Genomic DNA, 19257 nt, shown 5'->3' with positions numbered 1-19257 from the left:
TTGGATCAGCCTAGTGATTCAGTTTTTACTGAAGACAGAAAAAAACTGCCAGTACAGCCAAGGAGATTGTGAAATCTTATCTAGAGGTAAGAAGAAGTGGGTTTCATAAATTCCTTCATAGACTACCTTTGCTGTTAAATCCAGCAAATCCTGAACTACAGTCCAAGTAGAGAACACAAGAGAAGCAACACAGCAGGTAAGGCAGACCTATCCAGGTCATTAATCAACAGTATTCACTGTTCTGCTAAGATATATTGCATGTGGCTGCAAAAAATAAGGAAGCACGACATTCTGTCATCTCAAGAGCTGAGTGAACAGACCAGGGACATAATGGCTTTCAATTACTTATCCCTGAAAGTTTTTCAAGATACAACCAAACAAGCAAATACAGGTAAAAAAAAACCAAAAACAAAAAACAGTGGATCCTCGTACAACTAAGCCAAACTCAAGTTTTTATAGACCATAGAAGGAGCACAAGAGGTATTTAAATATTTTGCAATTTAGATGATACTATTACACTTCACAGCCTGATAGCATAAAGCTCTTCTATTCTCTTCTCTTCCTACCATTAAAACAGCTTTTCATGGACTGCTGAGCCCAAAGTGTGTAAGAGTATAGTGAAAAGCTGTAAAAGAAAAAAAGGCTGTTATTTTCTAAGCCCAAAAAAGACCTGCTTTGTCTCCTTCCACCCAGTGCTGCTCACAGAGAATGGTACAGACCCCGCAGGGATGTTCTCGATTCCAAAATGATAAAGTGAAAAAAGCTAATATCCCCAAACTGCTATCACTTTTTATTTTTTATTTTTAGATGATGATAATTTTGCCTTGGTACACATTAAATCTTAATGGGAAGATAGAGTTGTCTACAAATTAATCAGCAATGACAGATGCCACAGTCTAATTATAGCACTGAAATGTGCAAAGAACTGTAATGAAAACTGATTACTATCCACATAATTTCTACAGTTTTAATTATAATAAATACTTTAAATTACTAATTATATAAGTAAGTCACATTTGCCTACTCGATTTCTCATTATAAAATTTCTAAAGCAATGGAGTTTCTATGCTATATATTTTTGTTCCATTAGTTTACTTATTCCATTTATGACCTATTTCAAAAGCCTTTTTCTGAATCAGAAAATTTAATTTGCATGTTACTTCTGTAGGAAGATGCTTAAAGAAGTAACACACAATATTTAATTAGTATTTAAGCCACAAAAAATAGAGAAGAAGAAATGTATCTTTGACATAACATTGACTGGACAAGAGGAAATGGCTTCAAGTTGCAGCTTTAAATAAGGTGGTAGGACAAATTTGTGCACCGAAGAATGGTAAGGCACTGACATAGGCTGCCCAGAAAAGTGGTCATGGTCTCTGGAAATGTTAAAAAAATGTGTAGATGTGGCACTTGGGGGCACGGTGCAGTCATGAGCACAGCAGTGTTAAGTTAACTGTTGGGCTTGATGATCTTAAAGGCCTTGTGCAAACATATTTTAGTCTATCTTCTCACTTTATATATAGAAATAGTTAATAAACTACCTAAGATAAACATCCTGCAAAAACTTCCCTCTTTTAGAAGCCTAAGAGTATCTGGCAATCTCTCATACATATCTACCATGAAGAGCTGATTTCAGGCTATGTGAGAGAAAATACAGGGAATTTCATAACTCAGGAACTCTTCATAAAAAGTAGAGAGAAGTATCTTCTATGCTGTCTTCAGTTAAAACATTAAAGGATGATGATAGATAAAGGAAATGGGGCTAAGAAGGCCTGGAAGGTCTGTGAAAAGAGCAAAATGAGCACCAAACAGAAAAAAAACCTCCAAAAGAATAGAATTTCCCTCCAAAAGAGGAATATTACCTCCTGCAAAGATAGAATTGAAAGAATCATACTCACATGGGCACTGAAGTTCTAATTTGAGTTCAGAACTCCCATTACCACCTCAAAGCAGGGCACTCAAGCAAACAAATCAATTTCTGGTGAAGAGAATGGTATATAAAAACTCTCTTGTGCATTTTAGGGTATTAGTATACTGTCTTAAGAGTTTTATGGCAGTTGTGGAGAAAAAGGCTGGATAGAATCCCAAAAGGGCACTGAGTCCCTTAGTAGATACCAAATCAGTTTTAGCAATACGAAATTTAAATATAAGCAGAACTAATACACAAAGGGCAAGGCATTCATCAATACTTATGCAAGCACACAAACACATAAAGTTCATTTTTTTTCAAATTAAACATTTTCCCTGCATGCTTTTCCTACATATCATGTAGGAATTCTACAGGTTTCCTCTAAGTGCAGTTGCACCCTTACTCTGAATATGCATACTCTCACATGCAAGGAATTTGTGTGCACATGCTAATTCAAGCCTTTATAAAAATAGCATTATAGTGGTGTTGCCTCTAGCTTTCAAAGGCTGGCCCACAAATCTTTATTGCTTGATAAAACATGCACTTCACCAAGACAGGCTTTGCACATTCTTGAATATGTGTCTCCTTTGAAAACATCTCTGCATATCCTCCAGTGTTCAAGTCACTTTTTAAAAATCCATTCACATTAAAGTATATTCTGCATATGCTAACACCTGTTTTGGGACTGAAAGAAAGAAGAGTGTTCTGATGAGAAAGGGAGAAGGGTGGGGAGAGATGCAAAATATTTGAAGCAAAAGTTCTGAAAACATAAAAATTTAAATTGGCCCAGATGCTTAACTGCTTTGAGCGTCCCTGGGTGTACAGCTTGTGCCTAATGAAGCAGCATTAGCTTAGCCTTTGGATGTAAGCAACACATTCAGTCGCCCCCTGACACATCACTGAAAATAATTGGACCACACTAAAGGATATCAGATGAGTGACAGAGATATATGTCATTCAACATATAAATGTCATCATTATTTCAAGTAGGAGAAGAAATGCCCAGAATAAAACCGTTATAAAGGCTGGGAAAATAAAGTGTTTTCTTATTTTGAATATAAATTGTTTTTAAAATAAAACTGTTTGTTTTCTTCTTAGATTTGCAATGCTCCCTGTTTTTATCCATAATTTACTCTCATTCATTACTTAATTTACATTAATTCTGGTAAATTAGTTTCATTTTTAAGCCTTCTTAGCAAGCCAGTTATACAGATCAGTATACTATCAGTATTAGAAATATTCTTGACTGTTCAGGGATTTTCATGTGCTTTCTAAACAAGAATGGGTGGAATAATTGTCCTTCTTGTACAAGATGATGCTTGACCCAGAAAGGAGCAGAAGGAATTTGGGATTAAAAATAAAGTGTTAAAGCATTAAAAAAAAAAAAATGCTGAGGATAAAATCTCATCTCTCTTGTAGCTAGTGAACTGGATGCAAGTTTTTGTCACAGACACAAAGAAGTATTAATCTGATTATTTCAAAGTAACCATGGAACTTCAGCTCATAAAAATTCTGCTTCCTCAGCCCTCTTCACTGCAGTCAGGTCTACTCTGCCTGCTGCTCCATCTAAGGACAGCAAGGAGCCAACCACAGCCCTGAAACAAGCAGGTGCAATAGCTTAGCAGGTGCAACACCCTGGCAGGAGCACTAGCTGTTGATTATTCTAGGTGTAAACTTTTCAGTTATGATCCTCCCAGCCAGTGAAATGCCTGTGCAAGCATTTTCCTTCATCAGGGCGCACGGACAGAGCATGAGACAGCAGGCATAACTTGGAACAAGGAGGTTCACACTGGAGATAAGCAGTATCCTTTTCCCCCTGACACTGCCTGGAGTAGGAGGTTGGATAGACTAGAGAATTCTTGAGGCCCCTTCCAACCCGAATTGTGATTCTGCATCTGCTGAAGAAATAGGAGGATGGTACTTACTAGGACTTGCTTTGAGCATTTGAATGAATTGATACAGCAATAGCTACTGCTTCTCCATCTGAAACCAGTGACCACATCCTTTTTTGCTAAACATTCTGATAAAATCTGATGTTCTAGCACACATGGATTTTAAAAAAATATAAAAATATATTTGAAAATATAATTATATATATATACATATATACATTTTTATGAAAATAAACACAGAGTAAAAAAATACATAAGCCTTGGACAAGACTGAATTGTTACTATTTATTCAATAGCCATGAAAGCATTTCAGGCTATTTGAAGGAATAATCATCAGGGAAATCAGACCTTGAAATGTCTTTGGTTTTAAAGGAAACTAATTAAATTAGAGTCAAGCATCATTTTAGGTACTGTGTATTGAGTCTCAAGCCAAGATATCTTTAAGGTGAGGATTTTGGGTTTGGTTTGGTTTTCATCCTAATGTAAAAATTCCTCTTTCTTTCCTACTTCTGTTTCAATGATTTGAACAAATATTGAGAAAAACTAGTTGTGGAGAGCCAGTCAATATGCCACAAATATATAATGAATTCAGAATAGGTAAAAGATAATTATTTTCTTGCTCTCTTGATTATTATAAAAAAAAAATCCATGCTGTTATTTTTTTAAAAAAACCAAGGAACAACATAAGAAGGAATGTGATATTAAAGTTAACAAATCACCCAAATGGTTTGATTGCATCACTACTTGTGTGTTACAAATAATTTGATAAGAGACAGATAATTTTCTCAAAAGGAACTTTTGACTCAGATTCCTAGAAGTATTTCATTTGAAGCAAGTGTGTCTTTTCAATCCTATCTAACATCTAGAAATCAATTTGGCTAGGATATTAAATGCTTACTTTGAGCACATAGATTTTCAGCTTGTGTTATAAAAGAATCCGTTTTAGTGTTTTATGCTGCAGTGCCCAATGCAGGACTGGGGTGTAAGAGGCCACAATGTCAATATTGGGGCCATTGTCCCATACCCATTGCTCCATGTGACAGCAAGGGATGTGCAGTGAGGGAAATGAGCAGGAAGCAAATCCAGCCTCTGACCACAGCCTGAGATGTCAGCACCAGCAGCAAAAAGCATGCCACAGGTAGTGGGACTTCAGTCTGGAGGAGGTGCAGGGTGATGAGGTGTTGAAATGTAAATGTATGTCTTTTCTTAGCCTAGAAGGCACTGGCTGTTTTGTTGCATAGTGACATACTTCCAAAGAATAACACATGCTCCAGAGTATTCTTCAAGTAAGGGCAAATATGGATGGAAATATCAAAAGCAGAAGCAAGTTTGAGACTGGGTCTGTCATATATAAATCAGATTTTAACATCCTGGTGATCCATGATGACACTTCTAAATCACCAGAACTGAACCCTAGACAGTGTCATCAGAAGGTTGTGAGGTAGGCTAGAATACTGGCTCCAAAGTAGTCAAAGCCTCAAAATAAAGATTAGAAGGCTAAAGACTAACAGTGATATTGGGAAACAATAATTTTAAAAGGATCTATTATTAAGCTGTTAAAAAAATTCCAAGCAGGCATTTTGCCACCATACAAGATTTAAAAGATTTAAAATCTTCACATTATGAGCAGTTCATGAGTAAAAAAAACAAGCTGTGACAGCCATTGCCTGTTTAAATCTTCAAAAGGATCAAAGACCTCTTTGTCTTTTACTTGATGCTCCTGGAGTCGGTTTCAGACATTGTCAACACAAATTAAGATTATGAATTTATTGTTTCCAGTCCATACTAGTTATCAAAACATTTCTATTCTTCACAAAGATTTCTCAAGAAACAAGACTAAACCACTTTCATATTCTAGCAGAGGAAGACAGTCAACGAGAAGGCCAAGGTCTCAGCACAGTATTCTGAGGACGGAGATGAATGAAAGCACATGCTTCCAATTACAAATGCAGAAATAAGTAAATTAAATCCTAGAAGTTTTGTTAACTGGTGTTTTTCTAAAGCATTTTCTTTTGACAGATTGAACATATCATAGTTACAAACTGGTAGCTAATGGGAATCAGTGTCTTGACATGCAGTTTCTGCTTTGGAACTGCAATAGTCAAGGCCTCCTGAGGTTCCCCCTAAAACTACAGGAGTGAAGGGGAGGGATTGTTATTCAGAGCAACCTATTCCCAGTTTTACCATCTGCTATCTCATGTTTGATATTTACATAAAGCTTAGAGAAAAAAAGTAATTATGCACCCAGTAAGAAAACCATGCATAAACATTTCTCATAACATTATTTTACCAGTTTCTTCTCAGAAGTCAGTAACAGAAGAAAGAAGCCTGAAGCCAGGAATATGCTAATTGAGGTGCACAGATATTAATCAAGAGACTTAAGAACAAGAGAGAAAGGAAAGGATTTGGTTTCCTACACTGGAAGATGATATCCTGGCGCTAATTCACAGGAAATTACAGGAAATAAACAAGAAAAAGAAATGCAGATAATATCATCTGAGACTGAAGAAGAAAAGACTTGCCCCAAACCTTAACACGAATGACTTCAATAAATGCCTTCCAAAACAGAAGTCAGGCAAATGTAGTTTCAATAGTTCCCAAAGATATACCAATCCCTAAATTATATTTTGGCCTGCTAGTCAGGTTTGAAGGTTGGCATACATACAGAAACTGTCAGGGAGAATCTTATTGTTAAATACATTTAAATAATTTATTTATAAACTTTTAAATTAATTTGATTCTTTTTTCTACATCTAAATCTACTTCGTTTTAAATCCTGTTATATGCAACATGACTGAAAAAACAAGGCATTCCCTCATGATGAGTAGATAATTTTGGAAAACATCCTGCATCATCACCTTCTGTTTCCTCTGCATACCAAGCTGTAACAAGATTTCCTATCTCCCAGCTGCACAGTCAGGCTCTGTGCAGGTCCAACCACTTCAAGGGGTGAAGGATCAGCAAGGAACAAGTTTGCTTGTAACAAAGCATGACAGGGAAGATGGAGACTTGCTAGATTTCATTTTGCAGAAGTTCAGTGTAGAGAGTGGCAGCTCTGGGAAAAACTGAGGGAAGAAGTGTCTCTTCACTAGCCCATAAAAGCACCTGATATATAAATACTCAAAGAATAAGAGTTTAATAAATAAAATGCTGCAGATCGGCTGTCCTTTGTTACAGACAGCTGTGGGAGGAGGAACCACATTACAACTGACACTGAGCAGCAGCAATATTTCCAGTTTTGCCAGCAAAATTTCCACAACTTCCTGAACTTCCAGGTGCAACTCAGCTAATAAAATACTTGTCTGGTCTTGTAATCTTTACACATCATTAATCTCTACTCACGCAAGAGTCTTAGCTCTGATCTCTCTTATTTCTGAACAAAGAGGAGTTCTGGAAAAGTAAACAAATAGACCAGAGAAGCTGAGATCATAGTTGGGCCAATCAATGTGAAGTTTTCATAACTTCCATCGAAATGTCAATCACATGTTGCTAATGCCTGGAGCTTCATTCCCTATTTGTATATTTTTCTTCCCTCTCTCCACAAAGCTATGCAACATGCAATCCACAAAACTTCTCCCAAATTTCTTAACCATAATGCATTTCTTATTTGGATTTCATCCTAAAAAATTATATTCTTTTGTTATATCTAGGAATATAGTGCTAAAATTTCTGTGATGAAGCCAAAAACTTTACCCACATTGTTACAGAATAGATTCAGGGTCTGAACATTTCGCTTGAAAGGGCTTGCAGAGTCCCATTGTTACCATGGAACACCTTCTCCCAGTCCACAGCCCAGATTCATTCACTGGACATCTCATAGGATATCAGAAGCAGAAAAGGTTTTGCTTTTAAACCCTAATGACAATAGTTCCCTTTTTTGAGCACAGGCTTAATAACAGTGGTTTTATACATAGACTTAGAAAAGTGTACCTTTTGCATTGTATTTTCCAGGTAAAGGATGCAAATAACTAAACAAATATTGAAGAATGTACTTGAATTTTTCTTACGCAACTAAAAATCTTTTTTTTCAGCAGGAAGATGGCAATCTTTTATTTTCTTTGTTTTATTATGGAATGGGAAACATATATATCTCATCTCATAACCTAAACTCACAAGAGATTTGGTTTTGAAAATCCTGACCAGGAAGAGCTGAAGTTCAATCTTCCTTGTCCTGACTGCATGCATTAATGTCTGATATCCTATAAATGAGGGAAGGCCTCCTTAGTGACATACCTCAAAATGATGCATTTGACACGCATTGAAAACACATAATAAACCTTGGTCATGAAAGACACATATCTAAACCTTAGGCATGTAAGTGCTGGACCTTAACCAGAGATTAAATGAAAGTGAAGTTTATTGAAAAATAAAGTATTTTTGTGCATTTTCAGTCTTTATTAAATATCAGTGCACGTTGGAAGTTTAAGTATCAGAATCTTAGTAAAAAATCAACAAGAATTTTTCAGTCTTAACATTTTGAATTCAGATTTAAGCCACAGGAATCAGTTTATGGGAAGGCTGGGATGTTGGTTGAGGAATGGCATAATTAAACTCTAATTAGCTCTACAAAGGAGGCTGCTGTGGATGAACAAAAGAGATTCCTTGATGTCAGGGACAATAAAATACAGATTAGTTTGGAAAGTTTAGGTATTTTCTTTAGCAACTTTGAATTATAAGATATCCAACATATGAAAGATAAGCATTAATTTGTAGAAAATAGTTTCAGCAGAGGGTGAATAACAGTGCAATTATGGAGCTGAAGAAATCTAAATTCTCTTTATCTATTGCTCTAGAAGGTATGCACTATAAAATTGTACTAGTTATTTTTAATAGAAGCCCAAAGCTATTGCTATCAGAGGGCAACTTAGTCTTTTCCAAAGCAGCCTATTATAAGTTAAATTAGTAGAAGAGTGTAAAAAAATGATAGGCTAGCTTTGTGGGAGAGAGGGTTATAGTCTGTATGTGCCTTTTGGGGCTTTGAAGAAGAGAGTCAGGATAATGAAATTGGTCCAATAAAAGGTGAAATTTTTTGGACAGATTGTGATTCATTAGGAATGTTTTCATTCTATGTTTGTTCTGTAGTTCTGACATTCACAGTCATCAGAATAGCCTCAAGCCAGAAATGTTCACTTTTTCATTTTCTGTAGTATCTCATGATCAGGAAGGCAGAGGTCCTGCATGGGTAAAGATGATAATGTTGGAGATATTATCCTGTGAAGTAGAAATATATAGAAGGTATACATTACTTAAAAAGAAGTTATACATCTCATAAATTAATGCAAGAGGAATAGAGGAGAAATCTGGCGAAAATAGAATTAGGTACTGTTCTTTCAGCACATGCAGCTTTAGGCTTCCAGCACCTTTTTCACTGTGTCAGCCACAAAAAAGTATTATCCTGGACATTTACTAACATTTCAGAAGATTAAACTGAAGAATGATCACAAGTACCTTATCACTGAATAGCAAAACACTTTGGTATAATCTAAAAGCACCTTCTAAAATATACAAATACATCTCAAAAATGTACCAATAGCTCTGTAACTTGTGCTGCATTTTGACAGAATAAATATTCTATAGACATTTTTAATAACAGTTATTAAAATTTTGAAAGCAAGTGCACTTAAGCAAGCATGATGTTATGCTAATTCTCTTAGTAAAGTAACTACCTCAGTCAAAGATAGCCTACACTTTCAAGGTAAGGTCACAAAGAAGGCTATATTCAAAAGTCCATAAATAAATTTAGCAGATAATCAAGTTAAATGTTGAGTTTCATGCTACAAGACAAGGGATCCTGCATGCTCCTTTGCCTTTGCAGTGCTGAGTTTTCCATCTACTCTGCCACAGTGACCGCCTTTGTACCTTTGGATGAATCAAGCAAATGTATGTCTTTGTAAAAACCCAAACAAATTAAAAAAACCCCAGCATATAATGAAGAAAAAGCCCTGCTTTAAATTCAAATCCTCTTATGGTGTAAAGTTTGTTCCACTGATTCATTCTAAGCAGTTTCGTCACTTGAAAATAAAATCGATTAAGTCAATATAGATTGCAGAAGATTTAGAGACTATAAAATTTGAAACATAGCTAGGATATATTCTTAGAAAACACACCTTCACCTTCTAGTTGACATTAGCAATCAAGTCAGTAACACTAGTTTGATTTAAAAAAAAATACTTTAATGAATGCATTTTCTCTGCAAGTTTTTAATGTGTTTTCAGAATTTCCCAATATAATATGGACTTCTGACTGACAAATTAAGGGAAATAACAGCAGCAAAATCATTACTTCTCAGGCTGGCATGTATTTTGAAAGTATAAGCTGCCTTTTATATTTTATCAAAGCAAAGTCTATATAAAAACAAATAAAGTTCTCCCAGGTTTAGGTCATATTGGATTCAAATCTCACAAGGGTATACATTAGCACTAGAGTGACTAGATGGAATACTATCAGCAATTGGAAATTTTCAGAGGGAGAAAAACTGTGGAAAAGTATCCCTTGGATAACAGAGAATAAAGATGACATTCTCATTATAAGCAGAAACAAGCTGAACAGCTGTGCACCCGAGAGAACTAACTTTGACAGGTAGGCAAACCAGGATATGGTTTAAAGAACATGTATTTCATGAGTCAAAAAATGGTATGTCAGCGACAGATAACTAGAAAATTCATCAGAAACAAAATCACAACAAAAGAAAAATCCTCAATACTGAAAAAAAAACCCCACCTAAGTAATGACTATATTTATCTATCATTATTTTATTTCTTTCATGTGTTTCAGATTATTTACAAGCCTTTTATTATCTCCTGAGAAGAATATCTTTAAAATATGACAATTAATGGAGCTTAAAAAGTATTTGTTTATTTGGCAAGACAAAAATTAAATCTTGTATGCAATTCATTGTATGTCATTTGAAGACTTGTCCCATAATACAGAAGTTATTAGAGATTTGCCTGTTTACTATGCTTTCAGGCCAGAGAGTAAGAATGAGCAAAATTACTCTTGCTGTGATAAATAAATCACAATAAGAATTATAATTTTGAGATAGATATATACATATGTATATATATATATATATATATATATATATATATATATATATATATATATATGAGATTTTATGCAACACTTTGGACAGATGACATAACTTTGGTATTATTTATTCTTTCATGAGAAGACACTGACAACCAAGGGAGGTGTCCAGATACACACTGGGGTTTAATATTATCAGAATGTGAATTAGATGGTCTAAATAGCATTAATTTATCCCTCTTCTACTGGACAGATTTTTGTGACAGACAGGTATCAGAATGATTTTTTTTTTTTTTTAAGAGCTTCCAAGAGAAGCTTTTGTTTTTACAATAATGAACTCTGAAAGTGTGCAAGCAAGAATCTGAGTTAGGGAAGATGTGATCCTATTCCTGTACATCCTACAGGGATGGCTGGAAGACCATGGTGGATAAGAAGTTTCAGGCTTTTTTAAAAAATTGTTTACAAAACATTATGCTAAACAAGATGACCTTTTCTGAGACACCTAAAAATGCTGTAAAGCTGTCCCACTTTTCTTGCACTTGAAACACGTTCTTTTTTCATATATCACCTGTAAGAGCCCAGAGCTGCAACTAACTGAGAGTTGGCAGACAGATTTGAAATTAAATTCATGTTCACTGACTTTGGAATGTATAACATTTTTATACAGGCTAATTATATTCACCTTTTAAAACCAGTTGAGAGAAATGAGTACTTACAAGCATGATTCACTGGACTCATCTAGGATGCTCATAATGTTCATATTAACGATGGTCAATCTAGGCATTAGAGGCCAATCTAGGCAATTAGTTCCACTAGGAATATCTCACGTTGGTTGAGATGAATTCTACATCACTATCAAAACTACTGTGTGCTTCCCATATTGTCTATATCCAAGTAAAGGTATTCAAGGAAGTAGCAAAAAATAGGTGATGAGTAACATCAACAACTTTCTGAAGAGTAGACACTTCTGATATTACTCTTTTTGTCAATTAATTATTGTGGCAATTAGACTCCTGGCAGATTAAAGAAAGGTAGCAATCATATAGTTTGAAAAGTCCCAGGAGGAACAAGTGAATTAAGGAGAATAGCCAGCTTTTTAAAGCCAGTCTGTCTTAATAAACCAAAGCATATTAATTTTCCATGTCTACCCACAGATATGGTATGAGTCATGAGATGAGGCATATGTGTTTTCTATCCCTATTTCCATATCTTTACTGAGCAACAAGAAATTGGGCAAGGCAAGAGATTGGCATGGCTGAGTCAAACATGCTGACCAAACTAAAGGGAAAGAAGCAATTGCACAGGAAGTGGAAACTAGGAGAAGGTGAAGCTGGAACTGAACCTGTCAAGAAACGTAAAGAATAATAGAAAGGGCTTGGCAGGTATGTTAACCAGAAAAGGGAGGTCAAAGAAGGTGTACCTCCCCGTGATAATGCTGGTGAACTAGTAACAATGGATAAGGAGAAGGATGAGGCACTCAAAAAAATTTTTGACTCAATCTTCAACCTCTCTTCCCAAAATTCGCAGTTTGATGGAGAGCAGGAAGGGGATTGGGGGAGCAAAATGTGACATCAGGATGGGGACTGGGTGAACAAAATGTTTCCTACTGTAAGTAAAGATCAGATTAATGACCACCTGAGGAATCTGAATGTACCTAAGTCTATTGGACCTGATGAAATACATCCTACAATCCTGAGGAAATTGGCTGTTGTAGTTGCCAAGCCACTCTCTATGATATTTGAAAAGTCGTGGTATTCCCAGTGAAGTCCCAGGTCATGGAAAAAGGGGAAACGTACCCATCTTTACAAAGGGTAGAAAGGAGGATCCTGGGAACTATCAACCTGTTAAGTTCACCTCTGTGCTTGGAAAGATGATGGAACAGATCCTCCTAGAAGTTACACTAAGGAACATTGGAGGACAGGAAGGTGATTTGAGACAGCCAGCACAGCTTCACTAAGAGCGAGTCCTTCTATAATGGAGGGACTACATCAGTGGACAAGGGAAGGGTTACAGGTGTCATTTATCTGGACTTCTGTAAGGACTTTGACACGGTCAGCACAACATCCTTCAATCTAAATTGCAGAGGGATGGCTTTGGTGGGTGGACTATCAGGTGGATAAGGAAATGGACAGTTGCATACAGAGGGCAGTGGTGAACAGCTACAAGTTCAATGTACATCTGTGGTGTCACTCAGGTGTCCATACTGGGACCAGTGCCATTTAATATCCTCAAGTGCACCCTCATCAAATTTTCTGACGGCACAAAGCTGAGTGATGCAATTGAGACATCTGAAGGATGGGCTGCCATCCAGAGGGACCTGACAAACTTAAGAACTGGGCTCATGGGAATCTCCTGAGTTCAACAAGACCAAGTGCAAGGTTCTGCATTTGGGTCAGGGCAATGCCCAGTATCAACACAGAATGGGGATGAACAGATCGAGAGCAGCCCTGCTGAGGAGGACTTGGGGGTGCTGCTGGATGAGAGGCTGGACATGACCCAGCCATGGGCACTCCCAGCCCAGGAAGGCAGCTGTGTCCTGGGCTGCATCCAGAGCAGTGTGGGCAGCAGGGCAGGGAGGGGATTCTGCCCCTCTTCTCTGCTGTGCTCTGCTGAGACCCCACCTGGCAGGGCTGCATCAGCCCTGGGGTATCCAACACAGAAAGGACAGGGACCTGTTGGAACAAATCCAGAGGGAGCCACCCAGTTGAACAGAGGGATGGGGAACCTCTCCTATGAGAGAAGGCTGAGGCTGTTGAGCCTGGAGAAGAGAGGGCTTTGGGGTAACCTAATTGCAGCCTTCCAGTACCTGAAGGAAAGCTACAGGAAAGACGGGGCAAGACAATTTGTACAAGAGTATGCAGTTTTAAACTGAGAAATAGGTTTAGACATCAGGAAGCAATTATTTATTGTGAAAGTGGTGAGGCACTGGAAGAGGTTGTCCAGAGAAGTTGTGGATGCCCTGTCCCCGGAGGTGTTCAAAGCCAGGCTGGATGAGTGATTTGAGAGATTTCAATTTTTTTTATTGGAATGATTAGATCAAATTTGAAAGTATTCCCTTTTCATAACGATACTCTGATCCAGTGAAAAAAAATGAAAAGGCAAAATTTGATCTTAGAGAAGATAGAAAACTTGACAAACATGTTTTCATACAAAAATGGAATTAATCTTTTAAAATTAGTTTCCACTCCTCTGTGCATGGCAGTAGAGATCAAGAGGGCATTTACAAATTATGGTAAGCAGAATGCCAGTAGATAGTGAATTTTTATAGACATGCTTGACTAGAAAGAAAGATGAATTTATAATTAAGGATCCTTTTCCTGGATTTATTCTTCAAAGATAGCTGTGGGGAATATTTTCAGTGGAGGAATAGTTTTCAGTGAAGAAGTGAATATGTCTAAGCATCATTTTAAGAGCAAAATTGAACTGTTTCAAGGCAAAAGACTTTACATGTTTTATGCTTCCTTAGAAGATTTTCCAGCATTATAAAACAACACACAAACATTTTTCTATCAGAAAAATTACTAAGGCATAAAGTCTCAGTCAAAAGATTTCTGAAGGTGCTTCATTTAAGTCTATTAGTTTAGCCTAAATAAAGAAGCTATTTAAAAAACTGGGAAAAAAAAAAAACCCTGAGTTACATTTCAGTATTACTACTTTGAAATAGAATGAAAGTCAAATACTGTCATGTAGATGAAAGATGTGTTGAAAAATACATTTCTTTATGAAAAAATTCTTTAATGAATATCATGTCTTTATGCATATGGTAATCCTGTAATTTAAGCATAGTGACAAATACTTGGGCCACAAAATTTTATTTCACGTTTTAAAATTTTAGTTATTTCAACTTATAAATTATTCATCGTGAATATTTTACTGCTTTGTTAAGCTGGTGGAATTTGGAAAGAATTATTTTTCTTTATAAAACTTTCTATCACATACTCAGCATCACCTTAAGTAACTATATCTTAAATTCCATTATATTTTAAGGCATGGCCAGACCTTGCCTCAGTGTCTCCAAACTGATAATGAAATTACTCTTCATTGTTTTTGTCCAGCCATGGCACTCTCAGAAAATCTTAGAAATTTTCACTAGAGCTGAGACTATGTGAGTTATACTCACATAAACCAGAGCCAGAGTTCCATTAAAGGGTAACTTTATTCAGTATTACTAACCTGGTGAAGAGCTGTGGAGGTGACAATTTTAAATACACACACACACATACACACACACACACACACACACACACCCCTTCTTTTTTGCTCTTCTCTGCTTCATATCTCACTTATAAAATGCAATGAGTCTTGACAACAAAAATATTAGTATAAGAGGCTCACGTCAAGCAGGGAAGCAGCATTAGTTTTGAAATTTAATGATACAGGACTTTGCTAGAATCTCTACCTTCAGATCCTATATCCAATGGGAAGTTCATTTAGATATTTCCATGACAGAATTTTGAAAATAGTTTTTGAAGCATATGTCATTTCCTTCAGAAGCACAATAAAAATGAAACAAAAATACCCTGAGTACCAAAGATCCCTCTTTGGACATCTCTAACCTTGTTCATAGACAAATTTCCTTGAAAATCAGCAGAGAGAGAATTAGAACACCCATCAAAGAGCATTTGAGGTAGATTGTCTGCTTTTGCTGAATAATATACCCCATTGCTTTATAACGCAATGCTCCCACTAAATTTCAGTTGTTCCCAGCCAAAAGCAGAAATATAATGTGGGGCTTGTGCAATTACCTTCATTCAACAGATTTTTATGCTTGGACATTTTTAAGGTCTCAAAGAATTCCTGTTCACTTATTGGTTTCTATCAGAAGGAAAGAAATAACAATGAGGGCACTGCTGTGGATTTGGGGTTTTTTTCTTCTTTTATGTTCAACAAACACATTTCCGCAAATAAATATCTCAAAAGCACCATTCAAAATTGGCTTTCAGCATGAAATAGCATAACACACAAAACATGTTGAAACATTAGTCTGGTTTCATACAGTGCTTTTCAAATGCTGTGATAAGAGGTCTTTCCAAAATCAAAGGCTGAATGAGGGAAGCATATTAACTTGAAGGAAGGATCTGCTTTTATTGTTATTCCATGTGTCATTACAAGCTTTAGACATTAGAACAAGTTTTATATAAATGATGCACTCTGCAAGAATTGCCTTTGCTCCAAGAAAAATATCAGAAGCCAGACAAGATAGCTTGGAAAAAAGCAGTCTAATTTAAAATCTGTCAGAAATAAAGAGCCCTCCTGGTGAGATTCTCTGTGACAAGGTCTTAGATATGAGATCACATCCAAACCACAACTTCTGTATACAAGTAACAGCTTCAACTCAATTGCTTTTATAGCTCCTTATTTATACCAGAATTGAATTATATCTACTAAAGAGCAAACTTCATCACTGTCTGTGGCTGAAGAAGCAAGTGCTGCTGCATTATACAGAGACTTAACCAAGACTGTAACTAGGGCAATTCACCTATAAAGAGTACACCTGGCAAAGGCAGCAGAATACTGTAATCAAAGTCAATAGAATTACACCAGCAATTAGGACTAGAGAGTTAGATTCTCTGCTATGCTATACCCAGCAGATTTGTACATCTAATGAATTTCTGCTTGGGGAATTTTAAACAAGATCTGAATGGTAGCATTTTATTTTATAGTGTAAGTCATAAGAAGCATATCACTTGTTGAAAGGGTATTCCATTTTTTACAGCCTTCTTGGATGATAAATCTGGTCCCTTGGTTGAATATTTTGCATCACAGAGTCCAGTTCTCTGTTAACACAGGCACATATTACTCTCTCACTCATGTGTGTAGCAACACCTGCAAAGCAGCTCGTCTCTTTGTTCCAGTGCTGTGATCAGAGACAGTTCCAGAAAGTCATTGCCATTGCAAATGCAAGCTTTATCACAGTCTACACCTAACATAAAGTAAGATAACACAAAATGCAAAGATCTTCATTATTATTATTATTATTATTATTATTATTATTATTATTATTATTATTATTATTATTATTATTATTATTAATTATACAAATATTTGTTATAAACAAAAATCTTTATTTAAATGATCGCACAGAAGTCCAGGTTTTATTTGTTACATAGCCTCGAAAACTTTTTCATTAATTTTCATTAACAGATTCATTAATGGCTGTTATGAGTCCTTCTGCTCTTTCGTGTTGGTATCTTATCAAGTGGATACCTGAGCCCGGAAACTTCCTCTTCAAATCTGTTGTAGAACAGAAGTATTTTTCCTTTGTCATGGAGAAAGGCAATCATTTCCATGATACACCAGGAATGCATGCTGAGTCAGAAGCAAAGATAAGGTGAGCTCTCCAGTATTCCCAGCCATTCCTGTTTGACTGTAAACCCTGGAAATCCCCATCAGAGTGCAAATTCCTCATAAACACTAACCTGTGGGGATTACTAGTGCTGGAGAACGACCTCTTGTTCCTTCAAGATCACCAGAATTCTCTCACAAAATCTAAGTGCACCTTTAATCATAAAACCTGTCTTACCTCAGATTTCTCATCTCATTTTCTGTTGAACTCAGAAATTATATGAAAAGTATTTATATAGCTGCCCTGTTAGAACAGTTGCCTGAGACTTCAGAATTCTCCTTACACAAAGAACAAACCCTCAAAGTATAGCACTATATTTTATAACTGGACAAAGTTTGTAAGTACCAGAAATTAAAATCCTCTTCACTTGTGAAGACAAAACAGAAGTCTTAATGACTTTCCATGCTGATTTCTTTTTGAGGAAGATAAAATGTTATATATTACATGAAAATTATGACAAGATTCATGTCAATTTAATTCATACACTTAGGCTGATATGCATTCAAAGTCATCTGACCTGTTTTAGGAAGTGAAATGGTCTGTAAATACACTTTTTTCTTTATTTTTATTTCCATCAGAAGGAGCTGATATAGTAATCCAAGACTTAGGCATTTAGGTTTTAAATGTCTAAGGTTTAAGATGTGACTCATGATCAAGATGCTGTCGCTCAGAAGAAGAGCCTGCAATGACAGAATTCAGCTTATCCTTATCTATTTACCTTCTTCCCAGGTGCTCCTCTAAGGCTAACAGTAACAGTGCCTTTGAAGACAACTATCAAAAGGCACATCAGTGAATTGAAGGTTTATGAAAACAAGCACTAAATCCAGTATTAAACCAGGTTTATTTCTTTCTTCAGTTGATCCTGTGCATACTCCGGTTGGTCTGCAGACTTCTTGGTTCTGTTCTCTCCAAGACTTTTTACAAGTCTGAGGATTTTAGTTCAGATGTTTCTCTCAAGTTTCACCAATATTTAAGTGACAAAAATCTATGTTAATCCCAGGTCTGAAATTCAAGTATCTGGAGACTGCAGAATTCTGTACTAAGTTTTGCAGCAATCCCACAGTGTCATCACTGTCAATGTCAGACAGTGGGGAAAACAAGACCCTACTGTCTTCAATATTGTGATTTCCTCAAACCTAATACCATTGGAACTGTCATTTAGTTATTTTAAGACACAGAATAAGCCATAAACCAGGATCATGGCACTGGAAAGTGGAGTCAAAGAAGACCACAGATCTTAAGTAAGATCTTCCTCATTCCTGATCTGGACAAGAATGTGCTGCCCCTGCATTTTCCCCACATCAATTACTGAATTTATTCCATCAGTGCAAAAGAAAACAAGGAAGGAGAAGTCTAACCCCACTGTAATCAGACATCACCTCTTTACTTTCTTTTTATCAAATTTCTAAGACAATCCAGATCCCAGGATCCAAATCCAAGAAATTCCATAGTTGTGGAGAAGGATGAAGCAATATGCATAGCCATGTAATTGTCCCAGTGCACTTTGAATTAATTATAAACCCAGTAGGAACTCATAAAGCATTGCACAGAACAGCAACAACAATTATTCTTAACTGTAGGCCCAGCTGGCTCCCAATCTTAAACCAGCATGAGTTTTGCTAATAACTATGGCAATACCAGAAAAATAAATACCTTTGCTTAACACAATCATTATTTACTTGCATCCACCCCACTGATATAATTTAACTTGGATTCTTTATTCTATCTGCTCTCCTCTTGTCCCCCAGCTATGGTATCCAGGACATATGACACTAAAGTATATGCTGAATAACTGCATTTTTCCCACACTGCAGAAAATCCACCAGCTAAAGCTGAGAGCACTGAATTGAAAAGAAACATGGGAAAATCTGTATTTAAAAAAAAAGCAAACCAAACCAAACCAAAACATAACAAAACAAAACAAACAAAAAACCCCCAAACAAACAACAAAAAAACCCCAAAACAAAACAAAACAAAAACAAACAACCTCTCTAATTCATTTACCTCATAGACTGAATATAAACTTGTAAGGAATGTCATCACTGATGACAGCACAATGGGGACTATGATTTGTGTCAGGAAAA

This window comes from Sturnus vulgaris, chromosome 1 (assembly GCF_052056855.1).
Source record: "Sturnus vulgaris isolate bStuVul1 chromosome 1, bStuVul1.hap1, whole genome shotgun sequence".
Taxonomy (NCBI): Eukaryota; Metazoa; Chordata; class Aves; order Passeriformes; family Sturnidae; genus Sturnus; species Sturnus vulgaris.
The sequence above is the reverse complement of the archived record's forward strand: the minus strand, read 5'-3'. Positions refer to the sequence as shown.